The sequence below is a fragment of the Engystomops pustulosus genome, chromosome 7 (assembly GCF_040894005.1).
Source record: "Engystomops pustulosus chromosome 7, aEngPut4.maternal, whole genome shotgun sequence".
Taxonomy (NCBI): Eukaryota; Metazoa; Chordata; class Amphibia; order Anura; family Leptodactylidae; genus Engystomops; species Engystomops pustulosus.
In genome coordinates, this window is record NC_092417.1 from 139,011,468 (window position 1) to 139,033,155 (window position 21,688).

The following is a 21,688-nucleotide window of genomic DNA, read 5'->3' on the forward strand; positions in this document are numbered from 1 at the left end:
AACATGTCCTGTGAAAAATGGACATACTAAAGAAGAGTCATGTCAAATGTTGACATTTTTGATAACATTATATTAGAAAAGCGGTTACATTGCAAAACCCTATGATTTGGACGCTATGATTTTTTTCCTTCCCGGCAGGAAACCCATATAAGCTACCATCGTGTGATCTCTGTTGTTTTGGACAGCAGTACTCATCCTGTTTCCAACATCATACGCAATTTGATCAAGGTCATCGCGTTGCCAAGGCTTGTCATGGAACTAATGCCTCCCCGTGCCCACAGACTGTAAGGTTCCATGGTGTAACGGTTAGCACTCTGGACTTTGAATCCAGCGATCCGAGTTCAAATCTCGGTGGAACCTTTAAGAAATTCCTTCAGCCAAAGATTGTTTTCATGACTTTTGGGGCAGAGATTGAGTTAAAAATCAAGACCTTTATTTCATGACCCCAAACATGCTGATAAAAGGTTCAAAAGGGACACTCTTCTGCACGTCTATGGTTTTCCCAATGAAACCATCAGTTTACTTCTTAGTGCAGCCAGAAGACTCCCATTCAAACAGAGTGCTTGGGGAACAATCAACCCTGATCTAGGATGTTAAGCTGTGTAGCAAAGGGAATGAAACCCATGCATCTGGCTTCCTGCATGTAGTAGTCGTGGCCGAGTGGTTAAGGCGATGGACTTGAAATCCATTGGGGTCTCCCCGCGCAGGTTCAAATCCTGCCGACTACGTCTAAGTTTTCTGTCCTTAGAGCATAGCATTGCTAGACTAAGTCTTTCTCTTTGAACCCCTCTGTCCAGCGTGCAAGTTTCCAGAGATGAGAAAGTACAATCCCTTTTGCAAAAAGCTATGAAGTAGCTTTTGACTTGCAAAATGTGTAGCGCCTTCCGAATGATAAGCTTTAAATGTCTGCCTGTATATAGCTTTAGGGGTCTTTTTTAATTTCTACCCCATTACCAGGCAAAGGATACAGTAATGTGATTATAAGACAGATTCGGAGATGATTTTAAGACAACCCTTGTCGTATGACCACAGCACCTTTAGAAAGCCTATAGAACAAGATTTTTACAAAATTGGTCGTCCTAGTGAAAAATAAGCTTTTCCAAATGTTAATTGTTTGAAATTGAAACATGTTTTCTGATTTCATGTCCTTAAACATTTCATCATTTTGTGTGGCTTTTGTTCCCCTTCTTTCTTGACAGGAAGCTACTGTGAACACATAAGACAATTCCCTTCACCCCTTGCAATTTAAGAAGACAGTTACCTCCCACCACTTTCATATTGTTCTCCAACTGGGCCATAAACTTTTCTGCCAACTATGCTTTTGCCTGCCATCTCAGAGGTTTAAGGTTCCAAAAGCTGGGGGTGGTATTCTAAAAGTTTAGCGAAATATTGAGAGGTAACTCAGGAGCAGTTTGAAAGATCTAGAAGTTGATTGTCCAATGACACAGAAGGGCTGGGATGAACATGTCCTGTGAAAAGTGGACATACTAAAGAAGAGACATGTCAAATGTTGACATTTTTGATAACATTATATTAGAAAAGCGGTTACATTGCAAAACCCTATGATTTGGACGCTATGATTTTTTTCCTTCCCGGCAGGAAACCCATATAAGCTACCATCGTGTGATCTCTGTTGTTTTGGACAGCAGTACTCACCCTGTTTCCAACATCATACGCAATTTGATCAAGGTCATCGCGTTGCCAAGGCTTGTCATGCAACTAATGCCTCCCCGTGCCCACAGACTATAAGGTTCCATGGTGTAACGGTTAGCATTCTGGACTTTGAATCCAGCGATCCGAGTTCAAATCTCGGTGGAACCTTTAAGAAATTCCTTCAGCCAAAGATTGTTTTCATGACTTTTGGGGCAGAGATTGAGTTAAAAATCAAGACCTTTATTTCATGACCCCAAACATGCTGATAAAATGTTCAAAAGGGACACTCTTCTGCACGTCTATGGTTTTCCCAATGAAACCATCAGTTTACTTCTTAGTGCAGCCAGAAGACTCCCATTCAAACAGAGTGCTTGGGGAACAATCAACCCTGATCTAGGATGTTAAGCTGTGTAGCAAAGGGAATGAAACCCATGCATCTGGCTTCCTGCATGTAGAAGTCGTGGCCGAGTGGTTAAGGCGATGGACTTGAAATCCATTGGGGTCTCCCTGCGCAGGTTCAAATCCTGCTGACTACGTCTAAGTTTTCGGTCCTTAGAGCATAGCATTGCTAGAATAAATCTTTCTCTTTGAACCCCTCTGTCCAGCGTGCAAGTTTCCAGAGATGAGAAAGTACAATCCCTTTTGCAAAAAGCTATGAAGTAGCTTTTGACTTGCAAAATGTGTAGCGCCTTCCGAATGATAAGCTTTAAATGTCTGCCTGTATATAGCTTTAGGGGTCTTTTTTAATTTCTACCCCATTACCAGGCAAAGGATACAGTAATGTGATTATAAGACAGATTCGGAGATGATTTTAAGACAACCCTTGTCGTATGACCACAGCACCTTTAGAAAGCCTATAGAACAAGATTTTTACAAAATTGGTCGTCCTAGTGAAAAATAAGCTTTTCCAAATGTTAATTGTTTGAAATTGAAACATGTTTTCTGATTTCATGTCCTTAAACATTTCATCATTTTGTGTGGCTTTTGTTCCACTTCTTTCTTGACAGGAAGCTACTGTGAACACATAAGACAATTCCCTTCACCCCTTGCAATTTAAGAAGACAGTTACCTCCCACCACTTTCATATTGTTCTCCAACTGGGCCATAAACTTTTCTGGCAACTATGCTTTTGCCTGCCATCTCAGAGGTTTAAGGTTCCAAAAGCTGGGGGTGGTATTCTAAAAGTTTAGCGAAATATTGAGAGGTAACTCAGGAGCAGTTTGAAAGATCTAGAAGTTGATTGTCCAATGACACAGAAGGGCTGGGATGAACATGTCCTGTGAAAAATGGACATACTAAAGAAGAGTCATGTCAAATGTTGACATTTTTGATAACATTATATTAGAAAAGCGGTTACATTGCAAAACCCTATGATTTGGACGCTATGATTTTTTTCCTTCCCGGCAGGAAACCCATATAAGCTACCATCGTGTGATCTCTGTTGTTTTGGACAGCAGTACTCATCCTGTTTCCAACATCATACGCAATTTGATCAAGGTCATCGCGTTGCCAAGGCTTGTCATGGAACTAATGCCTCCCCGTGCCCACAGACTGTAAGGTTCCATGGTGTAACGGTTAGCACTCTGGACTTTGAATCCAGCGATCCGAGTTCAAATCTCGGTGGAACCTTTAAGAAATTCCTTCAGCCAAAGATTGTTTTCATGACTTTTGGGGCAGAGATTGAGTTAAAAATCAAGACCTTTATTTCATGACCCCAAACATGCTGATAAAAGGTTCAAAAGGGACACTCTTCTGCACGTCTATGGTTTTCCCAATGAAACCATCAGTTTACTTCTTAGTGCAGCCAGAAGACTCCCATTCAAACAGAGTGCTTGGGGAACAATCAACCCTGATCTAGGATGTTAAGCTGTGTAGCAAAGGGAATGAAACCCATGCATCTGCCTTCCTGCATGTAGTAGTCGTGGCCGAGTGGTTAAGGCGATGGACTTGAAATCCATTGGGGTCTCCCCGCGCAGGTTCAAATCCTGCCGACTACGTCTAAGTTTTCTGTCCTTAGAGCATAGCATTGCTAGACTAAGTCTTTCTCTTTGAACCCCTCTGTCCAGCGTGCAAGTTTCCAGAGATGAGAAAGTACAATCCCTTTTGCAAAAAGCTATGAAGTAGCTTTTGACTTGCAAAATGTGTAGCGCCTTCCGAATGATAAGCTTTAAATGTCTGCCTGTATATAGCTTTAGGGGTCTTTTTTAATTTCTACCCCATTACCAGGCAAAGGATACAGTAATGTGATTATAAGACAGATTCGGAGATGATTTTAAGACAACCCTTGTCGTATGACCACAGCACCTTTAGAAAGCCTATAGAACAAGATTTTTACAAAATTGGTCGTCCTAGTGAAAAATAAGCTTTTCCAAATGTTAATTGTTTGAAATTGAAACATGTTTTCTGATTTCATGTCCTTAAACATTTCATCATTTTGTGTGGCTTTTGTTCCCCTTCTTTCTTGACAGGAAGCTACTGTGAACACATAAGACAATTCCCTTCACCCCTTGCAATTTAAGAAGACAGTTACCTCCCACCACTTTCATATTGTTCTCCAACTGGGCCATAAACTTTTCTGCCAACTATGCTTTTGCCTGCCATCTCAGAGGTTTAAGGTTCCAAAAGCTGGGGGTGGTATTCTAAAAGTTTAGCGAAATATTGAGAGGTAACTCAGGAGCAGTTTGAAAGATCTAGAAGTTGATTGTCCAATGACACAGAAGGGCTGGGATGAACATGTCCTGTGAAAAGTGGACATACTAAAGAAGAGACATGTCAAATGTTGACATTTTTGATAACATTATATTAGAAAAGCGGTTACATTGCAAAACCCTATGATTTGGACGCTATGATTTTTTTCCTTCCCGGCAGGAAACCCATATAAGCTACCATCGTGTGATCTCTGTTGTTTTGGACAGCAGTACTCACCCTGTTTCCAACATCATACGCAATTTGATCAAGGTCATCGCGTTGCCAAGGCTTGTCATGCAACTAATGCCTCCCCGTGCCCACAGACTATAAGGTTCCATGGTGTAACGGTTAGCATTCTGGACTTTGAATCCAGCGATCCGAGTTCAAATCTCGGTGGAACCTTTAAGAAATTCCTTCAGCCAAAGATTGTTTTCATGACTTTTGGGGCAGAGATTGAGTTAAAAATCAAGACCTTTATTTCATGACCCCAAACATGCTGATAAAATGTTCAAAAGGGACACTCTTCTGCACGTCTATGGTTTTCCCAATGAAACCATCAGTTTACTTCTTAGTGCAGCCAGAAGACTCCCATTCAAACAGAGTGCTTGGGGAACAATCAACCCTGATCTAGGATGTTAAGCTGTGTAGCAAAGGGAATGAAACCCATGCATCTGGCTTCCTGCATGTAGAAGTCGTGGCCGAGTGGTTAAGGCGATGGACTTGAAATCCATTGGGGTCTCCCTGCGCAGGTTCAAATCCTGCTGACTACGTCTAAGTTTTCGGTCCTTAGAGCATAGCATTGCTAGAATAAATCTTTCTCTTTGAACCCCTCTGTCCAGCGTGCAAGTTTCCAGAGATGAGAAAGTACAATCCCTTTTGCAAAAAGCTATGAAGTAGCTTTTGACTTGCAAAATGTGTAGCGCCTTCCGAATGATAAGCTTTAAATGTCTGCCTGTATATAGCTTTAGGGGTCTTTTTTAATTTCTACCCCATTACCAGGCAAAGGATACAGTAATGTGATTATAAGACAGATTCGGAGATGATTTTAAGACAACCCTTGTCGTATGACCACAGCACCTTTAGAAAGCCTATAGAACAAGATTTTTACAAAATTGGTCGTCCTAGTGAAAAATAAGCTTTTCCAAATGTTAATTGTTTGAAATTGAAACATGTTTTCTGATTTCATGTCCTTAAACATTTCATCATTTTGTGTGGCTTTTGTTCCCCTTCTTTCTTGACAGGAAGCTACTGTGAACACATAAGACAATTCCCTTCACCCCTTGCAATTTAAGAAGACAGTTACCTCCCACCACTTTCATATTGTTCTCCAACTGGGCCATAAACTTTTCTGGCAACTATGCTTTTGCCTGCCATCTCAGAGGTTTAAGGTTCCAAAAGCTGGGGGTGGTATTCTAAAAGTTTAGCGAAATATTGAGAGGTAACTCAGGAGCAGTTTGAAAGATCTAGAAGTTGATTGTCCAATGACACAGAAGGGCTGGGATGAACATGTCCTGTGAAAAATGGACATACTAAAGAAGAGTCATGTCAAATGTTGACATTTTTGATAACATTATATTAGAAAAGCGGTTACATTGCAAAACCCTATGATTTGGACGCTATGATTTTTTTCCTTCCCGGCAGGAAACCCATATAAGCTACCATCGTGTGATCTCTGTTGTTTTGGACAGCAGTACTCACCCTGTTTCCAACATCATACGCAATTTGATCAAGGTCATCGCGTTGCCAAGGCTTGTCATGGAACTAATGCCTCCCCGTGCCCACAGACTGTAAGGTTCCATGGTGTAACGGTTAGCACTCTGGACTTTGAATCCAGCGATCCGAGTTCAAATCTCGGTGGAACCTTTAAGAAATTCCTTCAGCCAAAGATTGTTTTCATGACTTTTGGGGCAGAGATTGAGTTAAAAATCAAGACCTTTATTTCATGACCCCAAACATGCTGATAAAAGGTTCAAAAGGGACACTCTTCTGCACGTCTATGGTTTTCCCAATGAAACCATCAGTTTACTTCTTAGTGCAGCCAGAAGACTCCCATTCAAACAGAGTGCTTGGGGAACAATCAACCCTGATCTAGGATGTTAAGCTGTGTAGCAAAGGGAATGAAACCCATGCATCTGGCTTCCTGCATGTAGTAGTCGTGGCCGAGTGGTTAAGGCGATGGACTTGAAATCCATTGGGGTCTCCCCGCGCAGGTTCATATCCTGCCGACTACGTCTAAGTTTTCTGTCCTTAGAGCATAGCATTGCTAGACTAAATCTTTCTCTTTGAACCCCTCTGTCCAGCGTGCAAGTTTCCAGAGATGAGAAAGTACAATCCCTTTTGCAAAAAGCTATGAAGTAGCTTTTGACTTGCAAAATGTGTAGCGCCTTCCGAATGATAAGCTTTAAATGTCTGCCTGTATATAGCTTTAGGGGTCTTTTTTAATTTCTACCCCATTACCAGGCAAAGGATACAGTAATGTGATTATAAGACAGATTCGGAGATCATTTTAAGACAACCCTTGTCGTATGACCACAGCACCTTTAGAAAGCCTATAGAACAAGATTTTTACAAAATTGGTCGTCCTAGTGAAAAATAAGCTTTTCCAAATGTTAATTGTTTGAAATTGAAACATGTTTTCTGATTTCATGTCCTTAAACATTTCATCATTTTGTGTGGCTTTTGTTCCCCTTCTTTCTTGACAGGAAGCTACTGTGAACACATAAGACAATTCCCTTCACCCCTTGCAATTTAAGAAGACAGTTACCTCCCACCACTTTCATATTGTTCTCCAACTGGGCCATAAACTTTTCTGCCAACTATGCTTTTGCCTGCCATCTCAGAGGTTTAAGGTTCCAAAAGCTGGGGGTGGTATTCTAAAAGTTTAGCGAAATATTGAGAGGTAACTCAGGAGCAGTTTGAAAGATCTAGAAGTTGATTGTCCAATGACACAGAAGGGCTGGGATGAACATGTCCTGTGAAAAATGGACATACTAAAGAAGAGTCATGTCAAATGTTGACATTTTTGATAACATTATATTAGAAAAGCGGTTACATTGCAAAACCCTATGATTTGGACGCTATGATTTTTTTCCTTCCCGGCAGGAAACCCATATAAGCTACCATCGTGTGATCTCTGTTGTTTTGGACAGCAGTACTCACCCTGTTTCCAACATCATACGCAATTTGATCAAGGTCATCGCGTTGCCAAGGCTTGTCATGGAACTAATGCCTCCCCGTGCCTACAGACTGTAAGGTTCCATGGTGTAAAGGTTAGCACTCTGGACTTTGAATCCAGCCATCCGAGTTCAAATCTCAGTGGAACCTTTACGAAAGTCCTTCAGCCAAAGATTGTTTTCATGACTTTTGGGGCAGAGATTGAGTTAAAAATCAAGACCTTTATTTCATGACCCCAAACATGCTGATAAAAGGTTCAAAAGGGACACTCTTCTGCACGTCTATGGTTTTCCCAATGAAACCATCAGTTTACTTCTTAGTGCAGCCAGAAGACTCCCATTCAAACAGAGTGCTTGGGGAACAATCAACCCTGATCTAGGATGTTAAGCTGTGTAGCAAAGGGAATGAAACCCATGCATCTGGCTTCCTGCATGTAGTAGTCGTGGCCGAGTGGTTAAGGCGATGGACTTGAAATCCATTGGGGTCTCCCCGCGCAGGTTCATATCCTGCCGACTACGTCTAAGTTTTCTGTCCTTATAGCATTGCTAGACTAAATCTTTCTCTTTGAACCCCTCTGTCCAGCGTGCAAGTTTCCAGAGATGAGAAAGTACAATCCCTTTTGCAAAAAGCTATGAAGTAGCTTTTGACTTGCAAAATGTGTAGCGCCTTCCGAATGATAAGCTTTAAATGTCTGCCTGTATATAGCTTTAGGGGTCTTTTTTAATTTCTACCCCATTACCAGGCAAAGGATACAGTAATGTGATTATAAGACAGATTCGGAGATCATTTTAAGACAACCCTTGTCGTATGACCACAGCACCTTTAGAAAGCCTATAGAACAAGATTTTTACAAAATTGGTCGTCCTAGTGAAAAATAAGCTTTTCCAAATGTTAATTGTTTGAAATTGAAACATGTTTTCTGATTTCATGTCCTTAAACATTTCATCATTTTGTGTGGCTTTTGTTCCCCTTCTTTCTTGACAGGAAGCTACTGTGAACACATAAGACAATTCCCTTCACCCCTTGCAATTTAAGAAGACAGTTACCTCCCACCACTTTCATATTGTTCTCCAACTGGGCCATAAACTTTTCTGGCAACTATGCTTTTGCCTGCCATCTCAGAGGTTTAAGGTTCCAAAAGCTGGGGGTGGTATTCTAAAAGTTTAGCGAAATATTGAGAGGTAACTCAGGAGCAGTTTGAAAGATCTAGAAGTTGATTGTCCAATGACACAGAAGGGCTGGGATGAACATGTCCTGTGAAAAATGGACATACTAAAGAAGAGTCATGTCAAATGTTGACATTTTTGATAACATTATATTAGAAAAGCGGTTACATTGCAAAACCCTATGATTTGGACGCTATGATTTTTTTCCTTCCCGGCAGGAAACCCATATAAGCTACCATCGTGTGATCTCTGTTGTTTTGGACAACAGTACTCACCCTGTTTCCAACATCATACGCAATTTGATCAAGGTCATCGCGTTGCCAAGGCTTGTCATGGAACTAATGCCTCCCCGTGCCCACAGACTGTAAGGTTCCATGGTGTAACGGTTAGCACTCTGGACTTTGAATCCAGCGATCCGAGTTCAAATCTCGGTGGAACCTTTAAGAAATTCCTTCAGCCAAAGATTGTTTTCATGACTTTTGGGGCAGAGATTGAGTTAAAAATCAAGACCTTTATTTCATGACCCCAAACATGCTGATAAAAGGTTCAAAAGGGACACTCTTCTGCACGTCTATGGTTTTCCCAATGAAACCATCAGTTTACTTCTTAGTGCAGCCAGAAGACTCCCATTCAAACAGAGTGCTTGGGGAACAATCAACCCTGATCTAGGATGTTAAGCTGTGTAGCAAAGGGAATGAAACCCATGCATCTGGCTTCCTGCATGTAGTAGTCGTGGCCGAGTGGTTAAGGCGATGGACTTGAAATCCATTGGGGTCTCCCCGCGCAGGTTCAAATCCTGCCGACTACGTCTAAGTTTTCTGTCCTTAGAGCATAGCATTGCTAGACTAAATCTTTCTCTTTGAACCCCTCTGTCCAGCGTGCAAGTTTCCAGAGATGAGAAAGTACAATCCCTTTTGCAAAAAGCTATGAAGTAGCTTTTGACTTGCAAAATGTGTAGCGCCTTCCGAATGATAAGCTTTAAATGTCTGCCTGTATATAGCTTTAGGGGTCTTTTTTAATTTCTACCCCATTACCAGGCAAAGGATACAGTAATGTGATTATAAGACAGATTCGGAGATGATTTTAAGATAACCCTTGTCGTATGACCACAGCACCTTTAGAAAGCCTATAGAACAAGATTTTTACAAAATTGGTCGTCCTAGTGAAAAATAAGCTTTTCCAAATGTTAATTGTTTGAAATTGAAACATGTTTTCTGATTTCATGTCCTTAAACATTTCATCATTTTGTGTGGCTTTTGTTCCCCTTCTTTCTTGACAGGAAGCTACTGTGAACACATAAGACAATTCCCTTCACCCCTTGCAATTTAAGAAGACAGTTACCTCCCACCACTTTCATATTGTTCTCCAACTGGGCCATAAACTTTTCTGGCAACTATGCTTTTGCCTGCCATCTCAGAGGTTTAAGGTTCCAAAAGCTGGGGGTGGTATTCTAAAAGTTTAGCGAAATATTGAGAGGTAACTCAGGAGCAGTTTGAAAGATCTAGAAGTTGATTGTCCAATGACACAGAAGGGCTGGGATGAACATGTCCTGTGAAAAATGGACATACTAAAGAAGAGTCATGTCAAATGTTGACATTTTTGATAACATTATATTAGAAAAGCGGTTACATTGCAAAACCCTATGATTTGGACGCTATGATTTTTTTCCTTCCCGGCAGGAAACCCATATAAGCTACCATCGTGTGATCTCTGTTGTTTTGGACAACAGTACTCACCCTGTTTCCAACATCATACGCAATTTGATCAAGGTCATCGCGTTGCCAAGGCTTGTCATGGAACTAATGCCTCCCCGTGCCCACAGACTGTAAGGTTCCATGGTGTAACGGTTAGCACTCTGGACTTTGAATCCAGCGATCCGAGTTCAAATCTCGGTGGAACCTTTAAGAAATTCCTTCAGCCAAAGATTGTTTTCATGACTTTTGGGGCAGAGATTGAGTTAAAAATCAAGACCTTTATTTCATGACCCCAAACATGCTGATAAAAGGTTCAAAAGGGACACTCTTCTGCACGTCTATGGTTTTCCCAATGAAACCATCAGTTTACTTCTTAGTGCAGCCAGAAGACTCCCATTCAAACAGAGTGCTTGGGGAACAATCAACCCTGATCTAGGATGTTAAGCTGTGTAGCAAAGGGAATGAAACCCATGCATCTGGCTTCCTGCATGTAGTAGTCGTGGCCGAGTGGTTAAGGCGATGGACTTGAAATCCATTGGGGTCTCCCCGCGTAGGTTCAAATCCTGCCGACTACGTCTAAGTTTTCTGTCCTTAGAGCATAGCATTGCTAGACTAAATCTTTCTCTTTGAACCCCTCTGTCCAGCGTGCAAGTTTCCAGAGATGAGAAAGTACAATCCCTTTTGCAAAAAGCTATGAAGTAGCTTTTGACTTGCAAAATGTGTAGCGCCTTCCGAATGATAAGCTTTAAATGTCTGCCTGTATATAGCTTTAGGGGTCTTTTTTAATTTCTACCCCATTACAAGGCAAAGGATACAGTAATGTGATTATAAGACAGATTCGGAGATGATTTTAAGACAACCCTTGTCGTATGACCACAGCACCTTTAGAAAGCCTATAGAACAAGATTTTTACAAAATTGGTCGTCCTAGTGAAAAATAAGCTTTTCCAAATGTTAATTGTTTGAAATTGAAACATGTTTTCTGATTTCATGTCCTTAAACATTTCATCATTTTGTGTGGCTTTTGTTCCCCTTCTTTCTTGACAGGAAGCTACTGTGAACACATAAGACAATTCCCTTCACCCCTTGCAATTTAAGAAGACAGTTACCTCCCACCACTTTCATATTGTTCTCCAACTGGGCCATAAACTTTTCTGCCAACTATGCTTTTGCCTGCCATCTCAGAGGTTTAAGGTTCCAAAAGCTGGGGGTGGTATTCTAAAAGTTTAGCGAAATATTGAGAGGTAACTCAGGAGCAGTTTGAAAGATCTAGAAGTTGATTGTCCAATGACACAGAAGGGCTGGGATGAACATGTCCTGTGAAAAATGGACATACTAAAGAAGAGTCATGTCAAATGTTGACATTTTTGATAACATTATATTAGAAAAGCGGTTACATTGCAAAACCCTATGATTTGGACGCTATGATTTTTTTCCTTCCCGGCAGGAAACCCATATAAGCTACCATCGTGTGATCTCTGTTGTTTTGGACAGCAGTACTCACCCTGTTTCCAACATCATACGCAATTTGATCAAGGTCATCGCGTTGCCAAGGCTTGTCATGGAACTAATGCCTCCCCGTGCCCACAGACTGTAAGGTTCCATGGTGTAACGGTTAGCACTCTGGACTTTGAATCCAGCGATCCGAGTTCAAATCTCGGTGGAACCTTTAAGAAATTCCTTCAGCCAAAGATTGTTTTCATGACTTTTGGGGCAGAGATTGAGTTAAAAATCAAGACCTTTATTTCATGACCCCAAACATGCTGATAAAAGGTTCAAAAGGGACACTCTTCTGCACGTCTATGGTTTTCCCAATGAAACCATCAGTTTACTTCTTAGTGCAGCCAGAAGACTCCCATTCAAACAGAGTGCTTGGGGAACAATCAACCCTGATCTAGGATGTTAAGCTGTGTAGCAAAGGGAATGAAACCCATGCATCTGGCTTCCTGCATGTAGTAGTCGTGGCCGAGTGGTTAAGGCGTTGGACTTGAAATCCATTGGGGTCTCCCCGCCCAGGTTCAAATCCTGCCGACTACGTCTAAGTTTTCTGTCCTTAGAGCATAGCATTGCTAGACTAAATCTTTCTCTTTGAACCCCTCTGTCCAGCGTGCAAGTTTCCAGAGATGAGAAAGTACAATCCCTTTTGCAAAAATTTAAGAAGTAGCTTTTGACTTGCAAAATGTGTAGCGCCTTCCGAATGATAAGCTTTAAATGTCTGCCTGTATATAGCTTTAGGGGTCTTTTTTAATTTCTACCCCATTACAAGGCAAAGGATACAGTAATGTGATTATAAGACAGATTCGGAGATCATTTTAAGACAACCCTTGTCGTATGACCACAGCACCTTTAGAAAGCCTATAGAACAAGATTTTTACAAAATTGGTCGTCCTAGTGAAAAATAAGCTTTTCCAAATGTTAATTGTTTGAAATTGAAACATGTTTTCTGATTTCATGTCCTTAAACATTTCATCATTTTGTGTGGCTTTTGTTCCCCTTCTTTCTTGACAGGAAGCTACTGTGAACACATAAGACAATTCCCTTCACCCCTTGCAATTTAAGAAGACAGTTACCTCCCACCACTTTCATATTGTTCTCCAACTGGGCCATAAACTTTTCTGGCAACTATGCTTTTGCCTGCCATCTCAGAGGTTTAAGGTTCCAAAAGCTGGGGGTGGTATTCTAAAAGTTTAGCGAAATATTGAGAGGTAACTCAGGAGCAGTTTGAAAGATCTAGAAGTTGATTGTCCAATGACACAGAAGGGCTGGGATGAACATGTCCTGTGAAAAATGGACATACTAAAGAAGAGTCATGTCAAATGTTGACATTTTTGATAACATTATATTAGAAAAGCGGTTACATTGCAAAACCCTATGATTTGGACGCTATGATTTTTTTCCTTCCCGGCAGGAAACCCATATAAGCTACCATCGTGTGATCTCTGTTGTTTTGGACAGCAGTACTCACCCTGTTTCCAACATCATACGCAATTTGATCAAGGTCATCGCGTTGCCAAGGCTTGTCATGGAACTAATGCCTCCCCGTGCCCACAGACTGTAAGGTTCCATGGTGTAACGGTTAGCACTCTGGACTTTGAATCCAGCGATCCGAGTTCAAATCTCGGTGGAACCTTTAAGAAATTCCTTCAGCCAAAGATTGTTTTCATGACTTTTGGGGCAGAGATTGAGTTAAAAATCAAGACCTTTATTTCATGACCCCAAACACGCTGATAAAAGGTTCAAAAGGGACACTCTTCTGCACGTCTATGGTTTTCCCAATGAAACCATCAGTTTACTTCTTAGTGCAGCCAGAAGACTCCCATTCAAACAGAGTGCTTGGGGAACAATCAACCCTGATCTAGGATGTTAAGCTGTGTAGCAAAGGGAATGAAACCCATGCATCTGGCTTCCTGCATGTAGTAGTCGTGGCCGAGTGGTTAAGGCGATGGACTTGAAATCCATTGGGGTCTCCCCGCGCAGGTTCAAATCCTGCCGACTACGTCTAAGTTTTCTGTCCTTAGAGCATAGCATTGCTAGACTAAATCTTTCTCTTTGAACCCCTCTGTCCAGCGTGCAAGTTTCCAGAGATGAGAAAGTACAATCCCTTTTGCAAAAAGCTATGAAGTAGCTTTTGACTTGCAAAATGTGTAGCGCCTTCCGAATGATAAGCTTTAAATGTCTGCCTGTATATAGCTTTAGGGGTCTTTTTTAATTTCTACCCCATTACAAGGCAAAGGATACAGTAATGTGATTATAAGACAGATTCGGAGATGATTTTAAGACAACCCTTGTCGTATGACCACAGCACCTTTAGAAAGCCTATAGAACAAGATTTTTACAAAATTGGTCGTCCTAGTGAAAAATAAGCTTTTCCAAATGTTAATTGTTTGAAATTGAAACATGTTTTCTGATTTCATGTCCTTAAACATTTCATCATTTTGTGTGGCTTTTGTTCCCCTTCTTTCTTGACAGGAAGCTACTGTGAACACATAAGACAATTCCCTTCACCCCTTGCAATTTAAGAAGACAGTTACCTCCCACCACTTTCATATTGTTCTCCAACTGGGCCATAAACTTTTCTGGCAACTATGCTTTTGCCTGCCATCTCAGAGGTTTAAGGTTCCAAAAGCTGGGGGTGGTATTCTAAAAGTTTAGCGAAATATTGAGAGGTAACTCAGGAGCAGTTTGAAAGATCTAGAAGTTGATTGTCCAATGACACAGAAGGGCTGGGATGAACATGTCCTGTGAAAAATGGACATACTAAAGAAGAGTCATGTCAAATGTTGACATTTTTGATAACATTATATTAGAAAAGCGGTTACATTGCAAAACCCTATGATTTGGACGCTATGATTTTTTTCCTTCCCGGCAGGAAACCCATATAAGCTACCATCGTGTGATCTCTGTTGTTTTGGACAGCAGTACTCACCCTGTTTCCAACATCATACGCAATTTGATCAAGGTCATCGCGTTGCCAAGGCTTGTCATGGAACTAATGCCTCCCCGTGCCCACAGACTGTAAGGTTCCATGGTGTAACGGTTAGCACTCTGGACTTTGAATCCAGCGATCCGAGTTCAAATCTCGGTGGAACCTTTAAGAAATTCCTTCAGCCAAAGATTGTTTTCATGACTTTTGGGGCAGAGATTGAGTTAAAAATCAAGACCTTTATTTCATGACCCCAAACATGCTGATAAAAGGTTCAAAAGGGACACTCTTCTGCACGTCTATGGTTTTCCCAATGAAACCATCAGTTTACTTCTTAGTGCAGCCAGAAGACTCCCATTCAAACAGAGTGCTTGGGGAACAATCAACCCTGATCTAGGATGTTAAGCTGTGTAGCAAAGGGAATGAAACCCATGCATCTGGCTTCCTGCATGTAGTAGTCGTGGCCGAGTGGTTAAGGCGATGGACTTGAAATCAATTGGGGTCTCCCCGCCCAGGTTCAAATCCTGCCGACTACATCTAAGTTTTCTGTCCTTAGAGCATAGCATTGCTAGACTAAATCTTTCTCTTTGAACCCCTCTGTCCAGCGTGCAAGTTTCCAGAGATGAGAAAGTACAATCCCTTTTGCAAAAATTTATGAAGTAGCTTTTGACTTGCAAAATGTGTAGCGCCTTCCGAATGATAAGCTTTAAATGTCTGCCTGTATATAGCTTTAGGGGTCTTTTTTAATTTCTACCCCATTACAAGGCAAAGGATACAGTAATGTGATTATAAGACAGATTCGGAGATGATTTTAAGACAACCCTTGTCGTATGACCACAGCACCTTTAGAAAGCCTATAGAACAAGATTTTTACAAAATTGGTCGTCCTAGTGAAAAATAAGCTTTTCCAAATGTTAATTGTTTGAAATTGAAACATGTTTTCTGATTTCATGTCCTTAAACATTTCATCATTTTGTGTGGCTTTTGTTCCCCTTCTTTCTTGACAGGAAGCTACTGTGAACACATAAGACAATTCCGTTCACCCCTTGCAATTTAAGAAGACAGTTACCTCCCACCACTTTCATATTGTTCTCCAACTGGGCCATAAACTTTTCTGGCAACTATGCTTTTGCCTGCCATCTCAGAGGTTTAAGGTTCCAAAAGCTGGGGGTGGTATTCTAAAAGTTTAGCGAAATATTGAGAGGTAACTCAGGAGCAGTTTGAAAGATCTAGAAGTTGATTGTCCAATGACACAGAAGGGCTGGGATGAACATGTCCTGTGAAAAATGGACATACTAAAGAAGAGTCATGTCAAATGTTGACATTTTTGATAACATTATATTAGAAAAGCGGTTACATTGCAAAACCCTATGATTTGGACGCTATGATTTTTTTCCTTCCCGGCAGGAAACCCATATAAGCTACCATCGTGTGATCTCTGTTGTTTTGGACAGCAGTACTCACCCTGTTTCCAACATCATACGCAATTTCATCAAGGTCATCGCGTTGCCAAGGCTTGTCATGGAACTAATGCCTCCCCGTGCCCACAGACTGTAAGGTTCCATGGTGTAACGGTTAGCACTCTGGACTTTGAATCCAGCGATCCGAGTTCAAATCTCGGTGGAACCTTTAAGAAATTCCTTCAGCCAAAGATTGTTTTCATGACTTTTGGGGCAGAGATTGAGTTAAAAATCAAGACCTTTATTTCATGACCCCAAACACGCTGATAAAAGGTTCAAAAGGGACACTCTTCTGCACGTCTATGGTTTTCCCAATGAAACCATCAGTTTACTTCTTAGTGCAGCCAGAAGACTCCCATTCAAACAGAGTGCTTGGGGAACAATCAACCCTGATCTAGGATGTTAAGCTGTGTAGCAAAGGGAATGAAACCCATGCATCTGGCTTCCTGCATGTAGTAGTCGTGGCCGAGTGGTTAAGGCGATGGACTTGAAATCCATTGGGGTCTCCCCGCGCAGGTTCAAATCCTGCCGACTACGTCTAAGTTTTCTGTCCTTAGAGCATAGCATTGCTAGACTAAATCTTTCTCTTTGAACCCCTCTGTCCAGCGTGCAAGTTTCCAGAGATGAGAAAGTACAATCCCTTTTGCAAAAAGCTATGAAGTAGCTTTTGACTTGCAAAATGTGTAGCGCCTTCCGAATGATAAGCTTTAAATGTCTGCCTGTATATAGCTTTAGGGGTCTTTTTTAATTTCTACCCCATTACAAGGCAAAGGATACAGTAATGTGATTATAAGACAGATTCGGAGATGATTTTAAGACAACCCTTGTCGTATGACCACAGCACCTTTAGAAAGCCTATAGAACAAGATTTTTACAAAATTGGTCGTCCTAGTGAAAAATAAGCTTTTCCAAATGTTAATTGTTTGAAATTGAAACATGTTTTCTGATTTCATGTCCTTAAACATTTCATCATTTTGTGTGGCTTTTGTTCCACTTCTTTCTTGACAGGAAGCTACTGTGAACACATAAGACAATTCCCTTCACCCCTTGCAATTTAAGAAGACAGTTACCTCCCACCACTTTCATATTGTTCTCCAACTGGGCCATAAACTTTTCTGGCAACTATGCTTTTGCCTGCCATCTCAGAGGTTTAAGGTTCCAAAAGCTGGGGGTGGTATTCTAAAAGTTTAGCGAAATATTGAGAGGTAACTCAGGAGCAGTTTGAAAGATCTAGAAGTTGATTGTCCAATGACACAGAAGGGCTGGGATGAACATGTCCTGTGAAAAATGGACATACTAAAGAAGAGTCATGTCAAATGTTGACATTTTTGATAACATTATATTAGAAAAGCGGTTACATTGCAAAACCCTATGATTTGGACGCTATGATTTTTTTCCTTCCCGGCAGGAAACCCATATAAGCTACCATCGTGTGATCTCTGTTGTTTTGGACAGCAGTACTCATCCTGTTTCCAACATCATACGCAATTTGATCAAGGTCATCGCGTTGCCAAGGCTTGTCATGGAACTAATGCCTCCCCGTGCCCACAGACTGTAAGGTTCCATGGTGTAACGGTTAGCACTCTGGACTTTGAATCCAGCGATCCGAGTTCAAATCTCGGTGGAACCTTTAAGAAATTCCTTCAGCCAAAGATTGTTTTCATGACTTTTGGGGCAGAGATTGAGTTAAAAATCAAGACCTTTATTTCATGACCCCAAACATGCTGATAAAAGGTTCAAAAGGGACACTCTTCTGCACGTCTATGGTTTTCCCAATGAAACCATCAGTTTACTTCTTAGTGCAGCCAGAAGACTCCCATTCAAACAGAGTGCTTGGGGAACAATCAACCCTGATCTAGGATGTTAAGCTGTGTAGCAAAGGGAATGAAACCCATGCATCTGGCTTCCTGCATGTAGTAGTCGTGGCCGAGTGGTTAAGGCGATGGACTTGAAATCCATTGGGGTCTCCCCGCGCAGGTTCAAATCCTGCCGACTACGTCTAAGTTTTCTGTCCTTAGAGCATAGCATTGCTAGACTAAGTCTTTCTCTTTGAACCCCTCTGTCCAGCGTGCAAGTTTCCAGAGATGAGAAAGTACAATCCCTTTTGCAAAAAGCTATGAAGTAGCTTTTGACTTGCAAAATGTGTAGCGCCTTCCGAATGATAAGCTTTAAATGTCTGCCTGTATATAGCTTTAGGGGTCTTTTTTAATTTCTACCCCATTACCAGGCAAAGGATACAGTAATGTGATTATAAGACAGATTCGGAGATGATTTTAAGACAACCCTTGTCGTATGACCACAGCACCTTTAGAAAGCCTATAGAACAAGATTTTTACAAAATTGGTCGTCCTAGTGAAAAATAAGCTTTTCCAAATGTTAATTGTTTGAAATTGAAACATGTTTTCTGATTTCATGTCCTTAAACATTTCATCATTTTGTGTGGCTTTTGTTCCCCTTCTTTCTTGACAGGAAGCTACTGTGAACACATAAGACAATTCCCTTCACCCCTTGCAATTTAAGAAGACAGTTACCTCCCACCACTTTCATATTGTTCTCCAACTGGGCCATAAACTTTTCTGCCAACTATGCTTTTGCCTGCCATCTCAGAGGTTTAAGGTTCCAAAAGCTGGGGGTGGTATTCTAAAAGTTTAGCGAAATATTGAGAGGTAACTCAGGAACAGTTTGAAAGATCTAGAAGTTGATTGTCCAATGACACAGAAGGGCTGGGATGAACATGTCCTGTGAAAAGTGGACATACTAAAGAAGAGACATGTCAAATGTTGACATTTTTGATAACATTATATTAGAAAAGCGGTTACATTGCAAAACCCTATGATTTGGACGCTATGATTTTTTTCCTTCCCGGCAGGAAACCCATATAAGCTACCATCGTGTGATCTCTGTTGTTTTGGACAGCAGTACTCACCCTGTTTCCAACATCATACGCAATTTGATCAAGGTCATCGCGTTGCCAAGGCTTGTCATGCAACTAATGCCTCCCCGTGCCCACAGACTATAAGGTTCCATGGTGTAACGGTTAGCATTCTGGACTTTGAATCCAGCGATCCGAGTTCAAATCTCGGTGGAACCTTTAAGAAATTCCTTCAGCCAAAGATTGTTTTCATGACTTTTGGGGCAGAGATTGAGTTAAAAATCAAGACCTTTATTTCATGACCCCAAACATGCTGATAAAATGTTCAAAAGGGACACTCTTCTGCACGTCTATGGTTTTCCCAATGAAACCATCAGTTTACTTCTTAGTGCAGCCAGAAGACTCCCATTCAAACAGAGTGCTTGGGGAACAATCAACCCTGATCTAGGATGTTAAGCTGTGTAGCAAAGGGAATGAAACCCATGCATCTGGCTTCCTGCATGTAGAAGTCGTGGCCGAGTGGTTAAGGCGATGGACTTGAAATCCATTGGGGTCTCCCTGCGCAGGTTCAAATCCTGCTGACTACGTCTAAGTTTTCGGTCCTTAGAGCATAGCATTGCTAGAATAAATCTTTCTCTTTGAACCCCTCTGTCCAGCGTGCAAGTTTCCAGAGATGAGAAAGTACAATCCCTTTTGCAAAAAGCTATGAAGTAGCTTTTGACTTGCAAAATGTGTAGCGCCTTCCGAATGATAAGCTTTAAATGTCTGCCTGTATATAGCTTTAGGGGTCTTTTTTAATTTCTACCCCATTACCAGGCAAAGGATACAGTAATGTGATTATAAGACAGATTCGGAGATGATTTTAAGACAACCCTTGTCGTATGACCACAGCACCTTTAGAAAGCCTATAGAACAAGATTTTTACAAAATTGGTCGTCCTAGTGAAAAATAAGCTTTTCCAAATGTTAATTGTTTGAAATTGAAACATGTTTTCTGATTTCATGTCCTTAAACATTTCATCATTTTGTGTGGCTTTTGTTCCCCTTCTTTCTTGACAGGAAGCTACTGTGAACACATAAGACAATTCCCTTCACCCCTTGCAATTTAAGAAGACAGTTACCTCCCACCACTTTCATATTGTTCTCCAACTGGGCCATAAACTTTTCTGGCAACTATGCTTTTGCCTGCCATCTCAGAGGTTTAAGGTTCCAAAAGCTGGGGGTGGTATTCTAAAAGTTTAGCGAAATATTGAGAGGTAACTCAGGAGCAGTTTGAAAGATCTAGAAGTTGATTGTCCAATGACACAGAAGGGCTGGGATGAACATGTCCTGTGAAAAATGGACATACTAAAGAAGAGTCATGTCAAATGTTGACATTTTTGATAACATTATATTAGAAAAGCGGTTACATTGCAAAACCCTATGATTTGGACGCTATGATTTTTTTCCTTCCCGGCAGGAAACCCATATAAGCTACCATCGTGTGATCTCTGTTGTTTTGGACAGCAGTACTCACCCTGTTTCCAACATCATACGCAATTTGATCAAGGTCATCGCGTTGCCAAGGCTTGTCATGGAACTAATGCCTCCCCGTGCCCACAGACTGTAAGGTTCCATGGTGTAACGGTTAGCACTCTGGACTTTGAATCCAGCGATCCGAGTTCAAATCTCGGTGGAACCTTTAAGAAATTCCTTCAGCCAAAGATTGTTTTCATGACTTTTGGGGCAGAGATTGAGTTAAAAATCAAGACCTTTATTTCATGACCCCAAACATGCTGATAAAAGGTTCAAAAGGGACACTCTTCTGCACGTCTATGGTTTTCCCAATGAAACCATCAGTTTACTTCTTAGTGCAGCCAGAAGACTCCCATTCAAACAGAGTGCTTGGGGAACAATCAACCCTGATCTAGGATGTTAAGCTGTGTAGCAAAGGGAATGAAACCCATGCATCTGGCTTCCTGCATGTAGTAGTCGTGGCCGAGTGGTTAAGGCGATGGACTTGAAATCCATTGGGGTCTCCCCGCGCAGGTTCATATCCTGCCGACTACGTCTAAGTTTTCTGTCCTTAGAGCATAGCATTGCTAGACTAAATCTTTCTCTTTGAACCCCTCTGTCCAGCGTGCAAGTTTCCAGAGATGAGAAAGTACAATCCCTTTTGCAAAAAGCTATGAAGTAGCTTTTGACTTGCAAAATGTGTAGCGCCTTCCGAATGATAAGCTTTAAATGTCTGCCTGTATATAGCTTTAGGGGTCTTTTTTAATTTCTACCCCATTACCAGGCAAAGGATACAGTAATGTGATTATAAGACAGATTCGGAGATCATTTTAAGACAACCCTTGTCGTATGACCACAGCACCTTTAGAAAGCCTATAGAACAAGATTTTTACAAAATTGGTCGTCCTAGTGAAAAATAAGCTTTTCCAAATGTTAATTGTTTGAAATTGAAACATGTTTTCTGATTTCATGTCCTTAAACATTTCATCATTTTGTGTGGCTTTTGTTCCCCTTCTTTCTTGACAGGAAGCTACTGTGAACACATAAGACAATTCCCTTCACCCCT

General features: G+C 41.2%; 29 non-coding genes across 29 annotated transcripts; all 29 read left to right on the forward strand.

The window, feature by feature from the left end:
* Positions 1–288: 288 nt before the first annotated feature.
* TRNAQ-UUG (transfer RNA glutamine (anticodon UUG)) lies at positions 289–360 on the forward strand. Its single transcript has one exon. It is a non-coding gene; the product is annotated as a tRNA-Gln (tRNA).
* A 286-nt stretch (positions 361–646) lies between these two features.
* Positions 647–728, forward strand: TRNAS-UGA (transfer RNA serine (anticodon UGA)). Its single transcript has one exon. It is a non-coding gene; the product is annotated as a tRNA-Ser (tRNA).
* Positions 729–1,749: 1,021 nt separating this feature from the next.
* On the forward strand, positions 1,750–1,821 carry TRNAQ-UUG (transfer RNA glutamine (anticodon UUG)). Its single transcript has one exon. It is a non-coding gene; the product is annotated as a tRNA-Gln (tRNA).
* A 283-nt stretch (positions 1,822–2,104) lies between these two features.
* On the forward strand, positions 2,105–2,189 carry TRNAS-UGA (transfer RNA serine (anticodon UGA)). Its single transcript has one exon. It is a non-coding gene; the product is annotated as a tRNA-Ser (tRNA).
* A 1,021-nt stretch (positions 2,190–3,210) lies between these two features.
* On the forward strand, positions 3,211–3,282 carry TRNAQ-UUG (transfer RNA glutamine (anticodon UUG)). The gene has a single exon. It is a non-coding gene; the product is annotated as a tRNA-Gln (tRNA).
* Positions 3,283–3,568: 286 nt separating this feature from the next.
* TRNAS-UGA (transfer RNA serine (anticodon UGA)) lies at positions 3,569–3,650 on the forward strand. The gene has a single exon. It is a non-coding gene; the product is annotated as a tRNA-Ser (tRNA).
* A 1,021-nt stretch (positions 3,651–4,671) lies between these two features.
* On the forward strand, positions 4,672–4,743 carry TRNAQ-UUG (transfer RNA glutamine (anticodon UUG)). Its single transcript has one exon. It is a non-coding gene; the product is annotated as a tRNA-Gln (tRNA).
* A 283-nt stretch (positions 4,744–5,026) lies between these two features.
* TRNAS-UGA (transfer RNA serine (anticodon UGA)) lies at positions 5,027–5,111 on the forward strand. The gene has a single exon. It is a non-coding gene; the product is annotated as a tRNA-Ser (tRNA).
* A 1,021-nt stretch (positions 5,112–6,132) lies between these two features.
* On the forward strand, positions 6,133–6,204 carry TRNAQ-UUG (transfer RNA glutamine (anticodon UUG)). Its single transcript has one exon. It is a non-coding gene; the product is annotated as a tRNA-Gln (tRNA).
* A 286-nt stretch (positions 6,205–6,490) lies between these two features.
* Positions 6,491–6,572, forward strand: TRNAS-UGA (transfer RNA serine (anticodon UGA)). Its single transcript has one exon. It is a non-coding gene; the product is annotated as a tRNA-Ser (tRNA).
* A 1,379-nt stretch (positions 6,573–7,951) lies between these two features.
* TRNAS-UGA (transfer RNA serine (anticodon UGA)) lies at positions 7,952–8,033 on the forward strand. Its single transcript has one exon. It is a non-coding gene; the product is annotated as a tRNA-Ser (tRNA).
* A 1,016-nt stretch (positions 8,034–9,049) lies between these two features.
* Positions 9,050–9,121, forward strand: TRNAQ-UUG (transfer RNA glutamine (anticodon UUG)). Its single transcript has one exon. It is a non-coding gene; the product is annotated as a tRNA-Gln (tRNA).
* Positions 9,122–9,407: 286 nt separating this feature from the next.
* On the forward strand, positions 9,408–9,489 carry TRNAS-UGA (transfer RNA serine (anticodon UGA)). The gene has a single exon. It is a non-coding gene; the product is annotated as a tRNA-Ser (tRNA).
* A 1,021-nt stretch (positions 9,490–10,510) lies between these two features.
* Positions 10,511–10,582, forward strand: TRNAQ-UUG (transfer RNA glutamine (anticodon UUG)). The gene has a single exon. It is a non-coding gene; the product is annotated as a tRNA-Gln (tRNA).
* Positions 10,583–10,868: 286 nt separating this feature from the next.
* On the forward strand, positions 10,869–10,950 carry TRNAS-UGA (transfer RNA serine (anticodon UGA)). Its single transcript has one exon. It is a non-coding gene; the product is annotated as a tRNA-Ser (tRNA).
* Positions 10,951–11,971: 1,021 nt separating this feature from the next.
* Positions 11,972–12,043, forward strand: TRNAQ-UUG (transfer RNA glutamine (anticodon UUG)). The gene has a single exon. It is a non-coding gene; the product is annotated as a tRNA-Gln (tRNA).
* A 286-nt stretch (positions 12,044–12,329) lies between these two features.
* Positions 12,330–12,411, forward strand: TRNAS-UGA (transfer RNA serine (anticodon UGA)). Its single transcript has one exon. It is a non-coding gene; the product is annotated as a tRNA-Ser (tRNA).
* A 1,021-nt stretch (positions 12,412–13,432) lies between these two features.
* TRNAQ-UUG (transfer RNA glutamine (anticodon UUG)) lies at positions 13,433–13,504 on the forward strand. The gene has a single exon. It is a non-coding gene; the product is annotated as a tRNA-Gln (tRNA).
* A 286-nt stretch (positions 13,505–13,790) lies between these two features.
* On the forward strand, positions 13,791–13,872 carry TRNAS-UGA (transfer RNA serine (anticodon UGA)). The gene has a single exon. It is a non-coding gene; the product is annotated as a tRNA-Ser (tRNA).
* Positions 13,873–14,893: 1,021 nt separating this feature from the next.
* TRNAQ-UUG (transfer RNA glutamine (anticodon UUG)) lies at positions 14,894–14,965 on the forward strand. Its single transcript has one exon. It is a non-coding gene; the product is annotated as a tRNA-Gln (tRNA).
* Positions 14,966–15,251: 286 nt separating this feature from the next.
* Positions 15,252–15,333, forward strand: TRNAS-UGA (transfer RNA serine (anticodon UGA)). Its single transcript has one exon. It is a non-coding gene; the product is annotated as a tRNA-Ser (tRNA).
* Positions 15,334–16,354: 1,021 nt separating this feature from the next.
* TRNAQ-UUG (transfer RNA glutamine (anticodon UUG)) lies at positions 16,355–16,426 on the forward strand. The gene has a single exon. It is a non-coding gene; the product is annotated as a tRNA-Gln (tRNA).
* Positions 16,427–16,712: 286 nt separating this feature from the next.
* Positions 16,713–16,794, forward strand: TRNAS-UGA (transfer RNA serine (anticodon UGA)). Its single transcript has one exon. It is a non-coding gene; the product is annotated as a tRNA-Ser (tRNA).
* A 1,021-nt stretch (positions 16,795–17,815) lies between these two features.
* Positions 17,816–17,887, forward strand: TRNAQ-UUG (transfer RNA glutamine (anticodon UUG)). The gene has a single exon. It is a non-coding gene; the product is annotated as a tRNA-Gln (tRNA).
* Positions 17,888–18,173: 286 nt separating this feature from the next.
* On the forward strand, positions 18,174–18,255 carry TRNAS-UGA (transfer RNA serine (anticodon UGA)). The gene has a single exon. It is a non-coding gene; the product is annotated as a tRNA-Ser (tRNA).
* A 1,021-nt stretch (positions 18,256–19,276) lies between these two features.
* TRNAQ-UUG (transfer RNA glutamine (anticodon UUG)) lies at positions 19,277–19,348 on the forward strand. Its single transcript has one exon. It is a non-coding gene; the product is annotated as a tRNA-Gln (tRNA).
* A 283-nt stretch (positions 19,349–19,631) lies between these two features.
* On the forward strand, positions 19,632–19,716 carry TRNAS-UGA (transfer RNA serine (anticodon UGA)). The gene has a single exon. It is a non-coding gene; the product is annotated as a tRNA-Ser (tRNA).
* Positions 19,717–20,737: 1,021 nt separating this feature from the next.
* TRNAQ-UUG (transfer RNA glutamine (anticodon UUG)) lies at positions 20,738–20,809 on the forward strand. Its single transcript has one exon. It is a non-coding gene; the product is annotated as a tRNA-Gln (tRNA).
* Positions 20,810–21,095: 286 nt separating this feature from the next.
* TRNAS-UGA (transfer RNA serine (anticodon UGA)) lies at positions 21,096–21,177 on the forward strand. The gene has a single exon. It is a non-coding gene; the product is annotated as a tRNA-Ser (tRNA).
* Positions 21,178–21,688: the final 511 nt, after the last annotated feature.